Below are 21,130 nucleotides of genomic sequence, written 5' to 3'. Positions count from 1 at the left end.
AGCTGCCACTGTTGCACACCAGGTCTCCCATTATGGGGCAGCTACTGGCAAACGTCAGCAGGCTGTATTGGCTATGAAGTGTTTGGGCGACAACAGACACACCGCGGAAGTTCTGTCCGAGTTCTTGCAGAAAGAAATGCAGTCGTGGCTGGGCACTGTAGATCTTGAGGCAGGCAAGGTAGTGAGTGATAACGGAAGGAATTTCATGGCTGCCATCTCCCTTTCCCAACTGAAAAACATTCCTTGCCTGGCTCACACCTTAAACCTGGTGGTGCAGTGCTTCCTGAAAAGTTATCCGGGGTTATCCGACCTGCTCCTCAAAGTGCGTGGACTTTGCTCACATATCCGCCGTTCGCCCGTACACTCCAGCCGTATGCAGACCTATCAGCGTTCTTTGAACCTTCCCCAGCATCGCCTAATCATAGACGTTGCAACAAGGTGGAACTCAACACTGCACATGCTTCAGAGACTGTGTGAACAGAGGCGGGCTGTTATGTTTTTGTGGGAGGATACACATACACGGGCAGGCAGTAGGATGGCAGACATGGAGTTGTCAGGTGTGCAGTGGTCGAAGATTCAAGACATGTGTCAAGTCCTTCAGTGTTTTGAGGAATGCACACGGCTGGTTAGTGCAGACAACGCCATAATAAGCATGAGCATCCCCCTAATGCGTCTGCTGATGCAAAGTTTGACGCACATAAAGGATCAGGCGTCTGCAGCTGAGGAAGAGGAAAGCCTTGATGACAGTCAGCCATTGTCTGGCCAGGGCAGTGTACAGGACGAGGTAGTGGGCGAAGAGGAGGAGGAGGACGAGGAGGATGATGGGGATGATTATATTTTTAATGAGGAAGCTTTTCCGGGGCCACTGGAAATTGGTGGCGCGGCAAGGCTGGGTTCTGGTTTTTTGAGGGACACAAGTGACGTTGATTTGCCTGAAACTGCCCCTCAACCAAGCACAACCGCAGATTTGAGAACTGGAACTTTGGCCCACATGGCGGATTATGCCTTACGTATCCTCAAAAGGGACACACGCATAACTAAAATGATGAATGATGACGATTACTGGTTGGCCTGCCTCCTTGATCCTCGCTATAAAGGCAAATTGCAAAATATAATGCCACATGAGAACTTGGAACTAATATTAGCAACCAAACAATCAACTCTTGTTGACTGTTTGCTTCTGGCATTCCCTGCACACAGCGCCCGTGATCGTTCTCACACGAGCTGCAGGGGCCAGCAGACCAGAGGAGTTAGAGGGGCAGAAATCAGAAGTGGCGTTGGCCAGAGGGGTTTTCTGACCAGGTTGTGGAGTGATTTTGCTATGACCGCAGACAGGACAGGTACTGCAGCATCAATTCAAAGTGACAGGAGACAACATTTGTCCAGTATGGTTACAAACTATTTTTCATCCCTTATCGATGTTCTCCCTCAACCGTCATTCCCATTTGATTACTGGGCATCAAAATTAGACACCTGGCCAGAATTGGCAGAATATGCATTGCAGGAGCTTGCTTGCCCGGCAGCTAGTGTCCTATCAGAAAGAGTATTCAGTGCTGCAGGTTCAATACTAACAGAAAAAAGGACTCGTCTGGCTACCCAAAATGTAGATGATCTAACCTTCATTAAAATGAACCACAACTGGATTTCGAAATCTTTTGCCCCACCTTGCCCGGCTGACACCTAGCTTTCCTATGAAAAGGTCTTGCCAGTGGACTATTCTGAATGCCTTTTCCAATCTCGTAATTTTCTGCACCTGATTGTCCAGCATACGACATGTTTACACCTCACTAAATGGCCAAACTCCCCACACGGGGCCGTGGTATCGACACTTGGCGACAGCACCCGTGAGAGTGCAGTTTGTCTGAAGAGGTGGGTGAGCCCGCTTTTGGTCGACGGCACTGCCACTGGGTCCCTCCTAGTACAATAAAGTGTCTCTGGCGGTGGTGGTGCGCACCCAACGTCAGACACACCGTTGTAATATGAGGGGCCCTGGGCCTGTACCGCCGGCCACAAGACAGTTTCCCCCCACCCCAGCTCAAACAGTGCTCTACCACTTGCAAAATTATCTCACAGCTCCACCAATGTTTAGTCTATGCGCTGACATCCTTCAATGCCTGCCACTGACAATACCATTGTATTGACATTTTTGTTATGTTAGGCCTTCGATGCCTGTCTGTGGTCACTCCTTCCACTAGGCCTCCACTGACCACACCACTGCTGCCCGTGTACACCTGTAACCAATTTAAAATTGCCTACAGCCATGTGTTATTATTTTAGGCCTTCGATGCCTGTCTGCGGTCACTCCTTCCACTAGGCCTCCACTGACCACACCACTGCTGCCCGTGTACCCCTGGAACCAATTTAAAATTGCCTACAGCCAGCCCAATTTTTTTATTTTAGGCCTTCGATGCCTGTCTGCGGTCCATTCTTTCAACTACTACTACACTGACCAGGGCACTGCTGCCCGTGTACCCCTGGAACCAATTTAAAATTGCCTACAGCCATGTGTTATTATTTTAGGCCTTCGATGCCTGTCTGTGGTCACTCCTTCCACTAGGCCTCCACTGACCACACCACTGCTGCCTGTGTACCCCTGGAACCAATTTAAAATTGCCTACAGCCATGTGTTATTATTTTAGGCCTTCGATGCCTGTCTGCGGTCACTCCTTCCACTAGGCCTCCACTGACCACACCACTGCTGCCCGTGTACCCCTGGAACCAATTTAAAATTGCCTACAGCCATGTGTTATTATTTTAGGCCTTCGATGCCTGTCTGTGGTCACTCCTTCCACTAGGCCTCCACTGACCACACCACTGCTGCCCGTGTACCCCTGGAACCAATTTAAAATTGCCTACAGCCAGCCCAATTTTTTTATTTTAGGCCTTCGATGCCTGTCTGCGGTCCATTCTTTCAACTACTACTACACTGACCAGGGCACTGCTGCCCGTGTACCCCTGGAACCAATTTAAAATTGCCTACAGCCATGTGTTATTATTTTAGGCCTTCGATGCCTGTCTGTGGTCACTCCTTCCACTAGGCCTCCACTGACCACACCACTGCTGCCCGTGTACCCCTGGAACCAATTTAAAATTGCCTACAGCCATGTGTTATTATTTTAGGCCTTCGATGCCTGTCTGCGGTCACTCCTTCCACTAGGCCTCCACTGACCACACCACTGCTGCCTGTGTATCCCTGGAACCAATTTAAAATTGCCTACAGCCATGTGTTATTATTTTAGGCCTTCGATGCCTGTCTGCGGTCACTCCTTCCACTAGGCCTCCACTGACCACACCACTGCTGCCCGTGTACCCCTGGAACCAACATCAGAAAATATAAAAATAAGTATTTTGCTTATAAAAAAGAAAATACTGGAGAGATATCAAATGCAGACATTTTAACATTAAAAACAAACACATACAACAAAAATCTGGTACAGTACTAAAAATGGCCACCAGCTACAATAACTTTCTCCTGCAAGTAGTTAACTGAAAGGTTTTTTCAATTTTAAACACAGATATGGCATCCACCGAGTGTTGTCCTGTCGCGTCTTCTTTATATTATTGCCAAGAAGATGCAAAACAATGAAAATAATAAAATCATTATTTACCAAAAAAATATAGTAAGTCAAAACCACATTGCAAATAAACATTCATTACAAATAAAGAAGCAGGGCGCGTCCGAGGGTGAGTATATACCTAATAAGAATATAATCACCCTCGGACGCGCCCTGCTTCTTTCCGACAGCCTTCCTTCCTAAGAATCAGCCCTTCCGTGGTGTAGAGAGAGGGTTTGTTACACTCCAAGGTGTTCCCCAGGTTGCCTTTCCTGAGCTTCGATCTTCCGGCTCTCGTTTAGTAGTTGTTGGAAACTACACTGCATTGGGCCTACAAATTGGGTATGGGGTGTAGAGAGATTGTGTGTTCCACTCCAAGGTGTTCCCCAGGTTGCCTTTCCTGAGCTTCGATCTTCCGGCTCTCGTTTAGTAGTTGTTGGAAACTACGCTGCATTAGGCCTACAAATTGGGTATGGGGTGTAGAGAGATGGTGTGTTCCACTGTAGAGAGATGGTGTGTTCCACTCCAAGGTGTTCCCCAGGTTTCCTCGCCAATGCTTCGATCATCATGCTCTCGTTTAGTAGTTGTTGGAAACTACGCTGCATTAGGCCTACAAATTGGGTATGGGGTGTAGAGAGATGGTGTGTTCCACTCCAAGGTGTTTTCCAGGTTGCCTTTCCTGAGCTTCGATCTTCCGGCTCTCGTTTAGTAGTTCTTGGAAACTACACTGCATTAGGCCTACAAATTGGGTATGGGGTGTAGAGAGATGGTGTGTTCCACTCCAAGGTGTTCCCCAGGTTTCCTCGCCAATGCTTCGATCTTCATGCTCTCGTTTAGTAGTTCTTGGAAACTACACTGCATTAGGCCTACAAATTGGGTATGGGGTGTAGAGAGATGGTGTGTTCCACTCCAAGGTGTTCTCCATGTTGCCTTTCCTGAACTTCTATCTTCAGGCTCTCATTAAATTGTGGTTAAACGGAACAACTGCATTTGGCGTACTAGTTGGTTTGGGGCCTACTATCGGTGTCTGCCACTCCTTGCTGTTCTCCTGGTTTCCTGTCCTGAAATTCCGTTTTCAGGCGCTCGTTAAGTAGTTGTTAATGTTAGACTGCATTTTGCCTACTAGTTGGGTTGGGGCCTACTATCGGTGTCTGCCACTCCTTGCTGTTCTCCTCCACTGAACAAAGCTGTGCCGCCTGTTTACTACGGTTGCCAATTTTGAACTGCATTTCGACTACTTACTGATTTGGGCCTACTCTCTGTGTCAGCCTCTCATTCCAGTTGTCCTCCACTGCAATGCCCCCTGGTTATTCCTGTGTTACCAATTTTGAACTGCATTTAGCCAAATTTATTCTTTGGGCCTATATCTGTGTTTCCTCCTCATCCTGCCCATTGCCCAGCCAGTGATAGATGAGTCTGCTGGTACATTGACCCATAACGCAACATTCCCCGTGCACGCTACACAACAACATTGTGACACTGCTGAAAGTCAGGTTGCTCTTCCCGCATACCATACCACCTTACACGGGGACAAAGAGGAAGGTGCAGATGAAAGTGCAGGTTCCTTCATCAGGTGGGGGGAGGAATACTAGTTGGCGACGTCACTGGCACAGGGCCTCTCATAGTACGCAAAAGTGTTGCTGCCGGTGGGAGGCGCCCCTGCCGTGCAAACACACCGCTGTACTTTGAGGGGCCCTGTGCCAGTGCCAATGCCAACGAGTGGGCCCCCCCTGCTTGCTCAGGTTCACAGCACTTGCAAAGTTGAAATACTTACCTCTCCCTGCTCCACTGCCGTGACGTGGTCCAGATTTCCTGGGCCCACTAATTACTTGAACCAGCCCTACCCACCACAACTTTAGCCAAATGACCCCCAATTTCAAATGCCTTCCAATTATTATAAGGTAAATTACGCTTGACAAGCTTCATTAAGAAGAATGGATGGTTTTGACATTAAAATGGGCACTCTAGGTGTTTTCCTGGCCCCCACTCACTGCCGACTATGCTGCCCCATTGACTTGCATTGGGTTTCGTGTTTCGGTCGATCCCGACTTTACGTCATAATCGGCCGATTTCACTCGACCCGACTTTTGAGATAGTCGGGTTTCGCGAAACCCGGCTCGACTCTAAAAAGGTCAAGGTCGCTCAACTCTACTGAAGAGCACCCATCTGTCTCTTCACCACCCAGGCAGTCAGAGAGCCCAGGACAGGAGCCATCTGTACTTCTGTTCTCTGAATCTCTTGGCTTGAAAAGAGGAGGCCAGCCAAGCAGCATTCTAGAATCTGAACAGGTAGTATGCTGTGATGCGCAACAGCTTTGTCTCTCTGAATCTGAAGAGGTGGGTGGGCCATTGCCTATGGTCACCACGCCTCAGTAAGCATCTGATGATGAGACTCAGGTGCCACTTTCTGGTGCATACTGTGCTGCTGAGACTACCCAGGAGAAGCAGTTGTTGGAAGAGGGTAGTGTAGATGATGAGGTCTTTGACCCATCATGGCATGAGGTACAGGAAGTTGGTGGGAGCAGATCTGAAGAAGAGATTCCCCGAATGGCCCAAAGAGGGAGAGGGAGGGGGAAGTGTTATGACCTGGTGGTAAGGACAATAATAGACCTAGTGGTTAAGAGCACACGGAATGACCTGATAGTTACTAATAATATAGGATGAGCTCTGAGACATGGGAACTCTGCTGACCGCAATCCCTAATCCTATCACACACACTAGAAATAGCCGTGGATTGCTCCTAACGCTCCCTATGCAACTCGACACAGCCTAAGAAACTAGCTAGCCCTAGAGATAGAAAAATAAAGCCTACCTTGCCTCAGAGAAATTCCCCAAAGGAAAAGGCAGCCCCCCACATATAATGACTGTGAGTAAAGATGAAAATTACAAACACAGAGATGAAATAGATTTAGCAAAGTGAGGCCCGACTTACTGAACAGACAGAGGATAGGAAAGGTAACTTTGCGGTCAGCACAAAAACCTACAAAAAGACCACGCAGAGGGCGCAAAAAGACCCTTCGCACCGACTCACGGTGCGGAGGCGCTCCCTCTGCGTCCCAGAGCTTCCAGCAAGCAAGACAAAAATCAAAATAGCAAGCTGGACAGAAAAATAGCAAACCAGAGAAAAACAAGCAGGAACTTAGCTTCAGCTGGGAAGACAGGTCACAAGAACAATCCAGGAGAGAACTAGACCAATACTGGAACATTGACAGGTGGCATGGAGCAATGATCTAAGTGGAGTTAAATAGAGCAGCCAGCTAACGAATTAACCTCGTCACCTGTAGAAGGAAACTCAGAAGCCGCAGCTCCACTCACAACCACCAGAGGAAGCCCATGGACAGAACCAGCCGAAGTACCATTCATGACCACAGGAGGGAGCTTGACAACAGAATTCACAACAGTACCCCCCCTTGAGGAGGGGGTCACCGAACGCTCACCAGAGCCCCCAGGCCGACCAGGACGAGCCAAATGAAAGGCACGAACCAGATCGGCAGCATGAACATCGGAGGCAAAGACCCAGGAATTATCTTCCTGACCATAACCCTTCCACTTGACCAGGTACTGGAGTTACCGTCTCGAAATACGAGAATCCAAAATCTTCTCCACCACATACTCCAACTCCCCCTCAACCAACACCGGGGCAGGAGGATCAACGGATGGAACCACAGGCGCCACGTATCTCCGCAACAATGACCTATGGAACACATTATGGATGGCAAAAGAAGCTGGAAGGGTCAAACAAAACGACACAGGATTGAGAACCTCAGAAATCTTATACGGACCAATGAAACGAGGCTTAAACTTAGGAGAGGAAACCTTCATAGGAACATAACGAGACGACAACCAAACCAAATCCCCAACACGAAGTCGGGGACCCACACAGCGCCGGCGGTTAGCGAAACATTGAGCCTTCTCCTGGGACAATGTGAAATTGTCCACCACATGAGTCCAAATCTGCTGCAACCTATCCACCACAGTATCTACACCAGGACAGTCCGAAGACTCAACCTGCCCTGAAGAGAAACGAGGATGGAAACCAGAATTGCAGAAAAATGGCGAAACCAAAGTAGCCGAGCTGGCCCGATTATTAAGGGTGAACTCAGCCAAAGGCAAAAAGGACACCCAATCATCCTGATCAGCAGAAACAAAGCATCTCAGATATGTTTCCAAAGTCTGATTAGTTTGTTCGGTTTGGCCATTTGTCTGAGGATGGAAAGCCGAGGAAAAAGACAAATCAATGCCCATCCTACCACAAAAGGCTCGCCAAAACCTCGAAACAAACTGGGAACCTCAGTCCGAAACGATGTTCTCCGGAATGCCATGTAAACGAACCACATGCTGGAAAAACAATGGCACCAAATCAGAGGAGGAAGGCAATTTAGACAAGGGTACCAAATGGACCATCTTAGAGAAGCGATCACAAACCACCCAAATGACAGACATCTTTTGAGAGACAGGGAGATCCGAAATAAAATCCATAGAGATATGCGTCCAGGGCCTCTTCGGGACCGGCAAGGGCAAAAGCAACCCACTGGCACGAGAACAGCAGGGCTTAGCCCGAGCACAAGTCCCACAGGACTGCACAAAAGAACGCACATCCCGCGACAAAGACGGCCACCAAAAGGATCTAGCCACCAAATCTCTGGTACCAAAGATTCCAGGATGACCAGCCAACACCGAACAATGAACCTCAGAGATAACTCTACTAGTCCATTTATCAGGGACAAACAGTTTCTCCGCTGGGCAACGGTCAGGTCTATCAGCCTGAAATTTTTGCAGCACCCGCCGCAAATCAGGGGAGATGGCAGACAAAATTACCCCCTCTTTGAGAATACCCGCCAGCTCAGGAACACCCGGAGAGTCGGGCACAAAACTCCTTGACAGGGCATCAGCCTTCACATTCTTAGAGCCTGGAAGGTACGAAACCACAAAATCAAAACGGGAGAAAAATAGCGACCATCGAGCCTGTCTAGGATTCAACCATTTGGCAGACTCGAGATAAGTCAAATTCTTGTGATCCGTCAAGACCACCACGCGATGCTTGGCTCCTTCAAGCCAATGATGCCACTCCTCGAATGCCCACTTCATGGCCAACAACTCTCGATTGCCAACATCATAATTGCGCTCAGCAGGCGAAAACTTTCTAGAAAAGAAGTCACATGGTTTCATCACCGAGCCATCAGAACTTCTTTGCGACAAAACAGCCCCTGCTCCAATCTCAGAAGCATCAACCTCGACCTGAAACAGAAGCGAAACATCTGGCTGGCACAACACAGGGGCAGAAGAAAAACGACGCTTCAACTCCTGAAAAGCTTCCACAGCCGCAGAAGACCAATTGACCACATCAGCACCCTTCTTGGTCAAATCAGTCAACGGTTTAGCAATACTAGAAAAATTACTGATGAAGCGACGATAAAAATTAGCAAAGCCCAGGAACTTTTGCAGACTCTTCACAGATGTTGGCTGAGTCCAATCATAAATGGCCTGGACTTTAACAGGGTCCATCTCGATAGTAGAAGGGGAAAAAATGCAACCCAAAAATGAAACCTTCTGAACTCCAAAGAGACACTTTGACCCCTTCACAAACAAAGAATTCGCACGAAGGACCTGGAACACCATTCTGACCTGCTTCACGTGAGACTCCCAATTATCCGAGAAGACCAAAATATCATCCAAATATACAATCAGGAATTTATCCAGGTACTCTCGGAAGATGTCATGCATAAAGGACTAAAATACTGATGGAGCATTGGAAAGCCCGAATGGCATAACCAGGTACTCAAAATGGCCCTCGGGCGTATTAAATGCTGTTTTCCATTCATCGCCCTGTTTAATACGCACAAGATTATACGCACTACGAAGATCTATCTTGGTGAACCAACTAGCCCCCTTAATCCGAGCAAATAAATCAGACAGCAGCGGCAAAGGGTACTGAAATTTGACTGTGATCTTATTAAGAAGGCGGTAATCAATACAAGGGCTCAAAGAACCATCCTTCTTGGCCACAAAAAAGAACCCTGCTCCCAATGGTGACGACGACGGGCGAATATGACCCTTCTCCAAGGATTCCTTTACATAACTCCGCATAGCGGCGTGCTCTGGCACAGATAAATTGAACAGTCGGCCCTTAGGAAACTTACTACCAGGAATCAAATTGATAGCACAATCGCAATCCCTATGAGGAGGTAGGGCACTGGATTTGGGCTCATCAAATACATCCCGGTAATCCGACAAAAACTCCGGGACTTCAGAAGGGGTGGATGACGAAATAGACAAAAATGGAACATCACCATGTACCCCCTGACAACCCCAGCTGGACACAGACATAGATTTCCAATCCAATACTGGATTATGGACCTGTAGCCATGGCAACCCCAAAACAACCACATCATGCAGATTATGCAACACCAAAAAGCGAATATCCTCCTGATGTGCAGGAGCCATGCACATGGTCAATTGGGTCCAGTACTGAGGCTTATTCTTGGCCAAAGGCGTAGCATCAATTCCTCTCAATGGAATAGGATACTGCAAGGGCTCCAAGAAAAAACCACAGCGCCTAGCAAACTCCAAGTCCATCAAATTCAGGGCAGCGCCTGAATCCACAAATGCCATAACAGAATAGGATGACAAAGAGCAAATCAGAGTAACGGACAAAAGAAATTTCGACTGTACCGTACCAATGGTAGCAGACCTAGCGAAACGCTTAGTGCGCTCAGGACAATCGGAGATAGCATGAGTGGAATCACCACAGTAAAAACACAGCCTATTCCGACGTCTGTGTTCTTGCCGTTCAGCTCTGGTCAAAGTCCTATCACATTGCATAGGCTCAGGTCTATGCTCAGATAATACCGCCAAATGGTGCACAGCTTTACGCTCATGCAAGCGTCGATCGATCTGAATGGCCAAAGACATAGACTCATTCAGACCAGCAGGCATGGGAAATCCCACCATGACATCCTTAAGGGCTTCAGAGAGACCCTTTCTGAAAATTGCTGCCAGGGCACATTCATTCCACTGAGTGAGTACAGACCACTTCCTAAACTTCTGACAATATATTTCTACCTCATCCTGACCCTGACACAGAGCCAGCAAGATTTTCTCTGCCTGATCCACTGAATTAGGTTCATCATAAAGCAATCCGAGCGCCAGAAAAATCGCATCAACATCACGCAATGCCGGATCTCCTGGTGCAAGGGAAAATGCCCAGTCTTGAGGGTCGCCACGTAACAAAGAAATAATGATTTTCACTTGTTGAACAGGGTCACCTGAGGAGCGAGGTTTCAAAGCAAGAAACAATTTACAATTATTTTTGAAATTCAGAAACTTAGATCTATCCCCAAAAAACAAATCAGGAATTGGAATCCTAGGCTCTAGCATCGGATTCTGAACCACAAAATCTTGAATGTTTTGTACCCTTGCAGTGAGATTATTCATACAAGAGGACAGACCTTGAATGTCCATATCTACACCTGTATCCTGAACCACCCAGAGGTAAAGGGGAAAAGAGAGACAAAACACACTGCAAAGAAAAAAAAATGGTCTCAGAACTTCTCTTATCCCTCTATTGAGATGCATTAATACTTTGGGCCACCTGTACTGTTATGACCTGGTGGTAAGGACAATAATGGACCTAGTGGTTAAGAGCACACGGAATGACCTGATAGTTACTAATAATATAGGATGAGCTTTGAGACGTGGGAACTCTGCTGACCGCAATCCCTAATCCTATCACACACACTAGAAATAGCCCTGGATTGCTCCTAACGCTCCCTATGCAACTCGACACAGCCTAAGAAACTAGCTAGCCCTAGAGATAGAAAAATAAAGCCTACCTTGCCTCAGAGAAATTCCCCAAAGGAAAAGGCAGCCCCCCACATATAATGACTGTGAGTAAAGATGAAAATTACAAACACAGAGATGAAATAGATTTAGCAAAGTGAGGCCCGACTTACTGAACAGACAGAGGATAGGAAAGGTAACTTTGCGGTCAGCACAAAAACCTACAAAAAGACCACGCAGAGGGCGCAAAAAGACCCTCCGCACTGACTCATGGTGCGGAGGCGCTCCCTCTGCGTCCCAGAGCTTCCAGCAAGGAAGACAAAAATCAAAATAGCAAGCTGGACAGAAAAATAGCAAACCAGAGAAAAACAAGCAGGAACTTAGCTTCAGCTGGGAAGACAGGTCACAAGAACGATCCAGGAGAGAACTAGACCAATACTGGAACATTGACAGGTGGCATGGAGCAATGATCTAAGTGGAGTTAAATAGAGCAACCAGCTAACGAATTAACCTCGTCACCTGTAGAAGGAAACTCAGAAGCCGCAGCTCCACTCACAACCACCAGAGGAAGCCCATGGACAGAACCAGCCGAAGTACCATTCATGACCACAGGAGGGAGCTTGACAACAGAATTCACAACAGGGAAGACTGCATTGCCTGCAGCCTTTACTTTGGCACCCATAAGGAGCATGCCTCTTCCAAAAGCCAAAACGAGCACTCCCAAGACTTGCAGTGCCTGGTCCTTTTTTGGCACAGTTGCAGATGACATTTGCTTTGTCAAATGCAAGCTGTGTAATCAGAAAGTCAAAAGAGGGAAAAGTGTCAGCAACCTCAATACCACAAATATGTGGAAACATGTGCGGACTAAGCAGATGGTGGAGTTACAAAAACACACTGAAGACCTAGGCCAACCTACAGCGGCACCTACCACCTCTTCAGCTCATGTTGTAGCCTCTTCCTCCAGCTCACACACAGCTGGTTTGGCTTCCTCACAGGATCGCCATGGAAGAACCTCTGGCACTGTTGTAGAGACCCAGTGCAATTCCACCCACAGCACCAAGTTCCCTGTCATCCTCACACTCCCAGCCCAGTCTACAGCCATCGGTAGCACAGGCATGGGAGAAAAGGTGGCCATTCTTGGCAAACCACCCCTGAGCACAGGCTCTGAATGCTGGCATTGCAAAACTACTGTCCCTTGAAATGCTGTCATTCAGGCTGGTGGAGACTGACACCTTCCGTAACTTGATGGCATTGGCAGTCCCAAAATACAACGTGCTCAGCCGCTTTTATTTCAACAGGCAAGCCGTCGCTGCCCTGCAAAAGCATGTGGATTGAAATATTAAACATGTGCTACTAAACGCCGTCAGTAGCAAGGTCCACCTCACCACTGATGCATGGACCAGTCACCATGGACAGGGACGATACCTTTTCCTCACAGCCCATTGGCTAAATGTTGTGGAGCCAGGTACAGATCTTGAGAGTGGCGCTGTACGTGTTCTGCCAACTTCAAGGATTGCAGGAATCCAGTGTGTACACATTGACTCCTCCTCATACTCCAGTTCCACTGAATCATCGCTGCCGGAGCCGTCACAGTCCACCTCCACATGGACCCGTGAACGCTTACCTATTACAATCGATATGAGCAGAGCCATGGCCAATCGTCAGCAGGCCGTATTGAAATTAATTTCTTTGGGGAATCGAAGCCACACAGCGCAGGAGCTCTGCAATGCCATCAAGCAGGAGAGCGACATGTGGTTTGTGCCAGTGAATCTCCAGCCAGGCATGGTAGTGTGTGACAATGGCTGAAATCTGGTGACAGCTCTGGGCCTAGGCAACCTCACTCACATCCCATGTCTCGCACATGTGCTCAACTTGGTCGTGCAGAGTTTTTTGAGGGACTATCCGGATCTTGATGCACTGCTGCACAAGGTCCGCCTAGAGTGTGCTCACTTGCGGCGTTCCAGTATGGCAAGATCGCGCATTGCAGCGCTGCAGCGCCGATTCCACCTTCCAGAACATCGCATCATATGTGACCTACCCACCAGGTGGAATTCAACGTTACATATGTTGGAGCGGTTTTGTGAGCAGCAGCCAGCAGTAATGGAGTACCAGCTGCATCAGGCGCAAAAAAGTGGCACTGCGTGCCGTTCAGACTTCACAACCACTGAGTGTGCCACTATGAAGGACATCTGCCAGGTTTTGCGTGCCTTCGATGATTCCACGCAGATGGCGAGTGCAGATGATGCACTAGTCAGCATGACTTTCCCCCTTGTCTGCCTGCGTGAAAGAACACTGCAAGCGCTAAGGGAGGAGGTTGTGGAAGAGGTGGAGGAGGAGGAGTCACAAATGCCATCTGCTTCTGGACAGTCTGCTCAACATGGTTCCTCACAAAGGCCTACACAGGGGACACTTTGTGAGGAGGATGAGGAGGAGTCAATGGAGGAGGATGACATCTGTCCAGAGGAGGGAGGTACACAATGATCTAGTAGTCAGTATGTAGAGCGAGGGTAGGGTGATGCAGAGCAGGCAGAGATCACGCCTCCAGCAGGGGACAGCGTTTCTTGGCCAGTTGGCAGTCTGCAGCACATGGTTGATTTCATGCTGCAGTGCCTGAGAAACAACCGCCGCATCGCCCACATTCTCAACACGGCTGATTATTGGTTGTACACCCTCCTAGATCCTCGCTACCGGGACAACTTACAAAGCCTCATAACACCGTTGAACCGGGAGCGTAAAATGCAGGAGTACCAAGACACACAGGTGCATTCCATCATCTTCTCCAGTCCAACTGAGAGCAGTACTGCTAGTGCTTTACAAAGCAGCTCAGTGCGTCAAGGCAGTGGAGGAAGCTCTGCACAAAGAGGGAGCAGAAGCAGTGCCTCAGCACAAGGCAAGACCAGTATGAAATAGCAGCGGATATCAATTATTAATAAAACATAGCTTTTATTAAATATTTTTTTAAAAAATATACCTAAGGTGAGTGTTACCGTGCACGGTCACACTCACCTTAGGTATATTTAAAAAAAAAATATTTAATAAAAGCTATGTTTTATTAATAATTGATATCCGCTGCTATTTGATAACATTGTTCTCTCGGATTCAGTAATTTGGCCCTTTCTGTTATAAATAAGCAAGACCAGTATGGCCCAACTATGGCAAAGTTTTGTGTGCCCGCCACAAATGTGTACACCATCACAGACGGCTCCAGTCAGCAGGAGGCAACGTTCCCATCAGATAGTGACAGACTGCATGTCTTGCCCTCTCAGTGTACTCCTATACGGCTTTTCCCCCTTCAAGTTTTGGGTCTCTAAGCTGGATACATCGCCAGAGCTTAACCAGTATGCAATGGAGGTGCTGGCTTGCCCTGCTGCTAGTGTATTATCAGAGTCTTTAGTGCCGCAGGTGGTGAACTAATAGACCGTCGCATGCGACTATCCTCCAATAACGTTGACCAGCTTACTTTTCTGAAAATGAACAAGGCCTGGATCTCGCAGGAATTTGCCACTCCTCTTCCAGATTAAATAATTGTTTGGCAAGAGTATCCAGGTCTCCTGTTGTGTTCATGTTTCTACCACCTGAACTGTAATCCCTGGGCTCCAATACCGCCAGTTGCTGCTCAGAAGTGCCGTCTGCACATGACCCAGTGTTATTGGGTTTCAGTAACGTCAGCTGATCCCCAGCTGTGTATCCGGAAATTGCTCCTGCTACCTCCAAATTCATAATACATCAGATATTAAACTTGCTCCAATTAGGCTTCAGCCTACACTCTGCTTCTCCTGGATTCCCTGGGCTCCAACACCGCCAGTTGCTGCTCAGAAGTGCCATCTGCACAGTCAACACTTGCTGCAGTGTTATTGGGGTTCAGTAATGTCAGCTGATCCTCTGCTGTGTATCCGGCAATTTCTCCTGCTCCCTCCACACTCACACTACCACAGATTTGAAACTTGCTCCAATTAGGCCACGGCCTACACTCTTTTTCTCCTGTAATCCCTGGGCTCCAACACCACCAGTTGGTGCTCGGAAGTGCTGTCTGCACAGAGAAAACACTAGCTCCTGTGTTAGTGGGGTTCAGCAACGTCAGCTGCTCCCCTGCTGTGTGTCCGACAATTGTTCCTGCTACCTCCACACTCACACTACTTCAGATATTAAACTTGCTCCAATTAGGCCTCAGCCTACACTCTGATTGACCCTGGGCTCCAACACCGCCAGTTGTGGCTTGGAAGTGCTGTTTGCACAGGGAAAAACACTAGCTCCTGTGTTAGTGAGGTTCAATAACGTCAGCTGCTCCCCTGCTGTGTATCCGGCAATTGCTCCTACTACCTCCACACTCATACTACTTCAGATATTAAAGTTGCTCCAATTAGGCCTCGGCCTACATCCTGATTGACCCTGGGCTCCAACGCCGCCAGTTACTGCTCGGAAGTGCTGTCTGCACATTCAACACTTGCTGCCATGTTGTTAGGGTTTAGTAACGTCAGCTGATCCCCTGCTGTTTATCCGGCAATTTTTCCTGCTCCCTCCACACTAAGACTACAACAGATATTAAACTTTCTCTAATTAGGCCTCGGCCTACACTATGCTTCTGGCATTCACCCTGGGCTCCAACACCGCCAGTTGCTGCCTGGAATTGCTGTCTGCACAGTCAGTTTCTCCTCTGTTATTGGGGTTCAGTAACGCCAGTTGCTCCCCTGCTGTGTGTGCGGCAATTTCTCCACTCAGTTTCTAGCATTGACCCTGGGCTCCAACACCGCCAGTTGCTGCTTGGAAGTGCTGTCTGCACAGTCAACAGTTGCTCCTCTGTTATTGGGGTTCAGTAATGCCAGCTGCTCCCCTGCTGTGTGTGCGGCAATGTCTCCTGCTCCCTCCACACTAAGACTACAACAGATATTAAACTTTCTCTAATTAGGCATTGGCCTACACTCTGTTTCTCCTGGATTCCCTGGGCTCCAACATCGCCAGTTGCTACCCGGAAGTGCTCTCTGCACAGTCAACAGTTGCTCCTCTGTTATTGGGGTTCAGTAATACCAGCTGCTCCCCTGCTGTGTGTGTGCGGCAATTTCTCCACTCAGTTTCTAGCATGGACCCTGGGTTCCAACACCATCAGTTGCTGCTCGGAAGTGCTGTCTGCACAGTCAACAGTTTCTCCTCTGTTATTGGGGTTCAGTAACGCCAGCTGCTCCCCTGCTGTGTGTGCGGCAATGTCTCCTGCTCCCTCCACATTAAGACTACAACAGATATTAAGCTTGCTCCAATTAGGCCTCGGCCTACACTCTGCTTCTCCTGGATTCCCTGGGCTGCAAAACCGCCAGTTGCTGCCCAGAAGTGCTGTCTGCACAGTCAACTGTTGCTCCTCTGTTATTGGGGTTCAGTAATGCCAGCTGCTCCCCTGCTGTGTGTGCGGCAATTTCTCCACTCAGTTTCTAGCATGGACCCTGGGTTCCAACACCGTCAGTTGCTGCTCGGAAGTGCTGTCTGCACAGTCAACAGTTTCTCCTCTGTTATTGGGGTTCAGTAACGCCAGCTGCTCCCCTGCTGTGTGTGCGGCAATGTCTCCTGCTCCCTCCACACTAAGACTACAACAGATATTAAACTTTCTCCAATTAGGCCTCGGCCTACACTATGCTTCTAGCATTGACTCTGGGCTCCAACACCGCCAGTTGCTGCCCGGAAGTGCTGTCTGCACAATCAACAGTTGCTCCTCTGTTATTGGGGTTCTGTAATGCCAGCTGCTCCCCTGCTGTGTGTGCGGCAATTTCTCCATTCAGTTTCTAGCATTGACCCTGGGCTCCAACACCGCCAGTTGCTGCCCAGAAGTGCTGTCTGCACAGTCATCAGTTGCTCCTCTGTTATTAGGGTTCAGTAACGCCAGCTGCTCCCCTGCTGTGTGTGCGGCAATGTATCCTGCTCCCTCCACACTAAAACTACAACAGATATTAACTTTGCTCCAATTAGGCCTCAGCTTACACTATGCTTCTCCTGGATTCCCTGGGCTGCAAGACCGCCAGTTGCTTCTCAGAAGTGCCGTCTGCACAGTCAACACTTGCTGCCGTGTTATTGGAGTTCAGTAATGTCAGCTGATCCTCTGCTGTGTATCTCGCAATTTCTCCTGCTCCCTCCACACTAACACTACCACAGAAATTAAAGGGAACCTGTCCCCTCCAGGCATTTGTAACTAAAGAGCCATCTTGTGCAGCACTAATGCTGCACAAGGAAAAGGTGGCTCTTTTAAATATGCTCCTTGCACACGCTGAACTAAACACTTATAAAATGTGCCCCCTCATACCGTGAAACCGTCCCAGAGGCGGGACTTTCCTTCTTAATGAGACGCAGCACAGCCATCATTCATACCTCCTTGGGGCCGTGCGCCGCCTCTTCAGCGTTGTTTGAATCTGTACCAGAGCCTGCGCTGTTATGTTATCCCTTGGGCATGCGCAGTTAGCACTGCCCATCTTCTGACATAATTTGTTGTCAGGCTGACTGCACCTGTGTGGCGTAAGCTGATCCCTAATCGCCGTGGCATGCGCTTAGGGATCAACTGATGCTGCACAGTCTGAAGAAGGCAGAAGGAGATGAGTGAGAGGCGAAGATATACACTGCGCATGCCCATGAATCCCAGCCCCACAGTGTGAATAATTCAGATGACACTGCGGGGTGGGATCTCGGGCAGCACGGATGCAAAGGTGCAGTCAGCCTGACAACAAATGATGTCAGAAGAGGGGCAGTGCTAACTGCGCATGCCCAAGGGATAACATAACAGCGCAGGCTCTGGGACACATTCAAACAACGCTGAGGAGGCGGCGCCTGTCGCCAAGGGGGTATGAATGAAGGCTGTGCTGCTTCTCATTAAGAAGGAAAGTCCCACCTCCGGGACGGTTTCACGGTGTGAGGGGGCACATTTTATAAGTTTTAACTTCAGCGAGTGCAAGGAGCATAAGTAAAAGAGCCACCTTTTCCTTGTGCAGCATTAGTGCTGCACAAGAAGGCTCTTTTAGTTACAAACGCCTAGGGGGGTTACAGGTTCCCTTTCAACTTGCTCCAATTAGGCCTCAGCCTACACTCTGTTTCTCCTGTAATCCCTGGGCTCCAACACCGCCAGTTGCTGCTCGGAAGTGCCGTCTGCACAGTCAACACATGCTTCAGTGTTTTGGGGCTCAGTAACGTCAGCTGATCCCCAGCTGTGTGTGCGGCAATTTCTCCTGCTACCTCCACATTGACACCACTACAGATTTTAAACTTGCTCCAATTAGACCTCAGCCTACACTCTGTTTCTCCTGTAATCCCTGGGCTCCAACACCGCCAGTTGCAGCTCAGAAGTGTCTTTGGCATGGGTACTCCCCCCTGCCCAGCCTGGTTCCAGCAAGCCAGCTGTTTCCGGGTAGTGTGAAGGTCACTTTGCCTCCAATACGTTGTCCTGTCGGGTTGCGGTCGGGTTAGCCAACTCTATGGTGCCTGCAGTTTAGGTGCTTCCTATGTGGGCTGTGGGAACTGGAAATCAAGGCTGGTTCCGTAGTGCCAATAGGACAAGCTCCCCTTGTAGGACTGTGGGTTTTCGGTAACTACGGCCGGCTCGCGGCCTAGCAATTTTTCTTTTTCCTGTGGACCTTCTGCTGCCTATCTGAGTTCCAGCACCATTATCTGGTTCTTTGGAAGACAATCTTGAATAGGTCCCCCTGGTTCCAGTACCATCAGCTGGTTCCAGGCAGAGCCTTTGGCTTAGGTGCCTCCTTCTGGATATCCGAGTTCCACCAACGTCTGGTGGTCCTCTGTAGTGCTTTCTGGCACAGGTACCTCCTGCTTAGTAACCGGGTTCCAGTACCGTCAGCTGGTCCTCGGTAGTTCCATTGGCTCTTGTACCTTCTGCTACCCATCCGGGTTCCAGTACTGTCAGCTGGTTCTCCGCAGTGTCTTTTGCTCTAGTACCTTCTGCGCCCCATCCTGTTTCCAGTACCGTCAGTTGGTTCCAGGCAGAGCCTTTGGCTTAGGTGCCTCCTTCTGGGTATCCGAGTTCTACCAATGTCTGGTGGTCCTTGGTAGTGCTTTCTGGCACGGTTACCTCCTGCTTAGTAAGCGGGTTCCATTACCGTCAGCTGGTCCTCAGTAGTTCCATTGGCTCTTGTACCTTCTGCTACCCATCCAGGTTCCAGTACCGTCAGCTGGTTCTTGGCAGTGTCTTTTGCTCTTGTACCTTCTGCTCCCTATCCTGGTTCCAGTACCGTCAGCAGGTTCCAGGCAGAGCCTTTGGTTTAGGTGCCTCCTTCTGGGTATCCGAGTTCCACCAACGTCTGGTGGTCCTTGGTAGTGCTTTCTGGCACAGGTACCTCCTGCTTAATAACCGGGTTCCAGTACCGTCAGCTGGTCCTCGGTAGTTCCATTGGCTCTTGTACCTTCGGGTAGCCATCCGGGTTCCAGTACCATCAGCTGGTTTTCGGCAGTTCCTCAGCTTTCTTGTACCTTCTGCTACATTTCCAAGTTCAAGACCCTAAAGGTGATTACCCTGAAGACCACCCCAAAGAAGACGACGACCCCGGAGACGACAACCCCAGACACGATGACCCTGGAGACGACGACCCTGGAGACGACGACCCTGAAGACCACTCCGAAGAAGACAACGACCCCGGAGACGATGACCCTGGAGATGACGACCCTGGAGATGACCACCCTGAAGACCGAGAAGCAGAAGAACAAGAAGCTGCAGAACAAAAAGCAGTAGAACATTAAGCATGAGACTAAAAATCAGAGCAAAGATATTATCTAAATTATAAGCAGAAGAAGAATAAGCAGTGTATGGGGGTGAGTCCGTTCCTCTTCGTGGTGCCCCTGGAAAAAACCTGCTGCTGCAGGCCAAACTGAACGCGGACTGTAAATCTTTTGTGACAGGCAGAATGGAAGGTGTAATCTTCAAACTTTTATAGATAACAACCACAGGAATGCCTGTCATAAATAAGAATATGATGAAGAAGAAGAATATGAAGAAATAGAATATGAAGAAGAATAATAGTTGAATAAAAAAATATGAAGAATGTAAAAAAAAAGAATAATAGGAAGAAGGTGAAGAAGAAGAAGATGAATAAGGTGAAGGAGAAGTTGATGAAAAAGATGCTGCTGAGGATTATGAAGAGAAAAGTGTGGGAGAAGTAAAACAGAAGGCGAAGAGCATGGAACATAAATATCTGACAAAATATAAAAAATCTTAACATAGTTAATATCTTTGTAACTCTGAACGTCTTAAAAAAAAATTAATTCCTGCTATTCCATTTGATTGGGCTAAACCTTTATGCCTTTAATGTCTCCTACACCTCCCCCAATACATCCTACATTATTCTTAGTTGTTTGCCTTCATGTAGAATGAACATACAAGGAAAGAAAGGGTTTATTTTAATTCCGATATTTTTGTCCCATTGACTTGCATTGGTATCGGGTATCGGTATCGGCAATATCCGATATTTTTGGATATCGGCCGATCCAATCCGACACCAATATTTCTGAATATCGGAAGGTATCGCTCAACACTAGTGACTAGGTGTATGTAAACTGCTGGAAATGTGATGAAAAACAAAAAGGCTGAAATAATTGTCTTTAGTATTATTCTGACATTTCACTAGTTAACGTATATGGATAAGGTGTATGTAAACTTATGACTTCAACTTTGTCTGTCTGTTTGTCTATTGAAAATTGTATGCATCTCAACTTTATCTTTTGATAAGCTTATCATACATAGTGTATATTAGCTAGCAAAAAACGACAAAAAAATGAAATAACAATACATTTTGAACAGGATATTGGTCCAAATCACATAAT

At 48.2% G+C, this 21,130-nt stretch overlaps 1 protein-coding gene across 4 annotated transcripts in view; it reads right to left on the bottom strand.

Annotated features, from left to right (window-relative positions):
- The window catches only part of LOC138638300 (P2Y purinoceptor 13-like), a 273,462-nt gene that overhangs the window by 26,282 nt on the left and 226,050 nt on the right, over positions 1 to 21,130 (bottom strand). The window lies entirely within an intron of this gene.

This window comes from Ranitomeya imitator, chromosome 5, assembly GCF_032444005.1.
Source record: "Ranitomeya imitator isolate aRanImi1 chromosome 5, aRanImi1.pri, whole genome shotgun sequence".
Lineage (NCBI taxonomy): Eukaryota > Metazoa > Chordata > Amphibia > Anura > Dendrobatidae > Ranitomeya > Ranitomeya imitator.
This window is presented reverse-complemented; position numbering and strand designations above follow the sequence as displayed.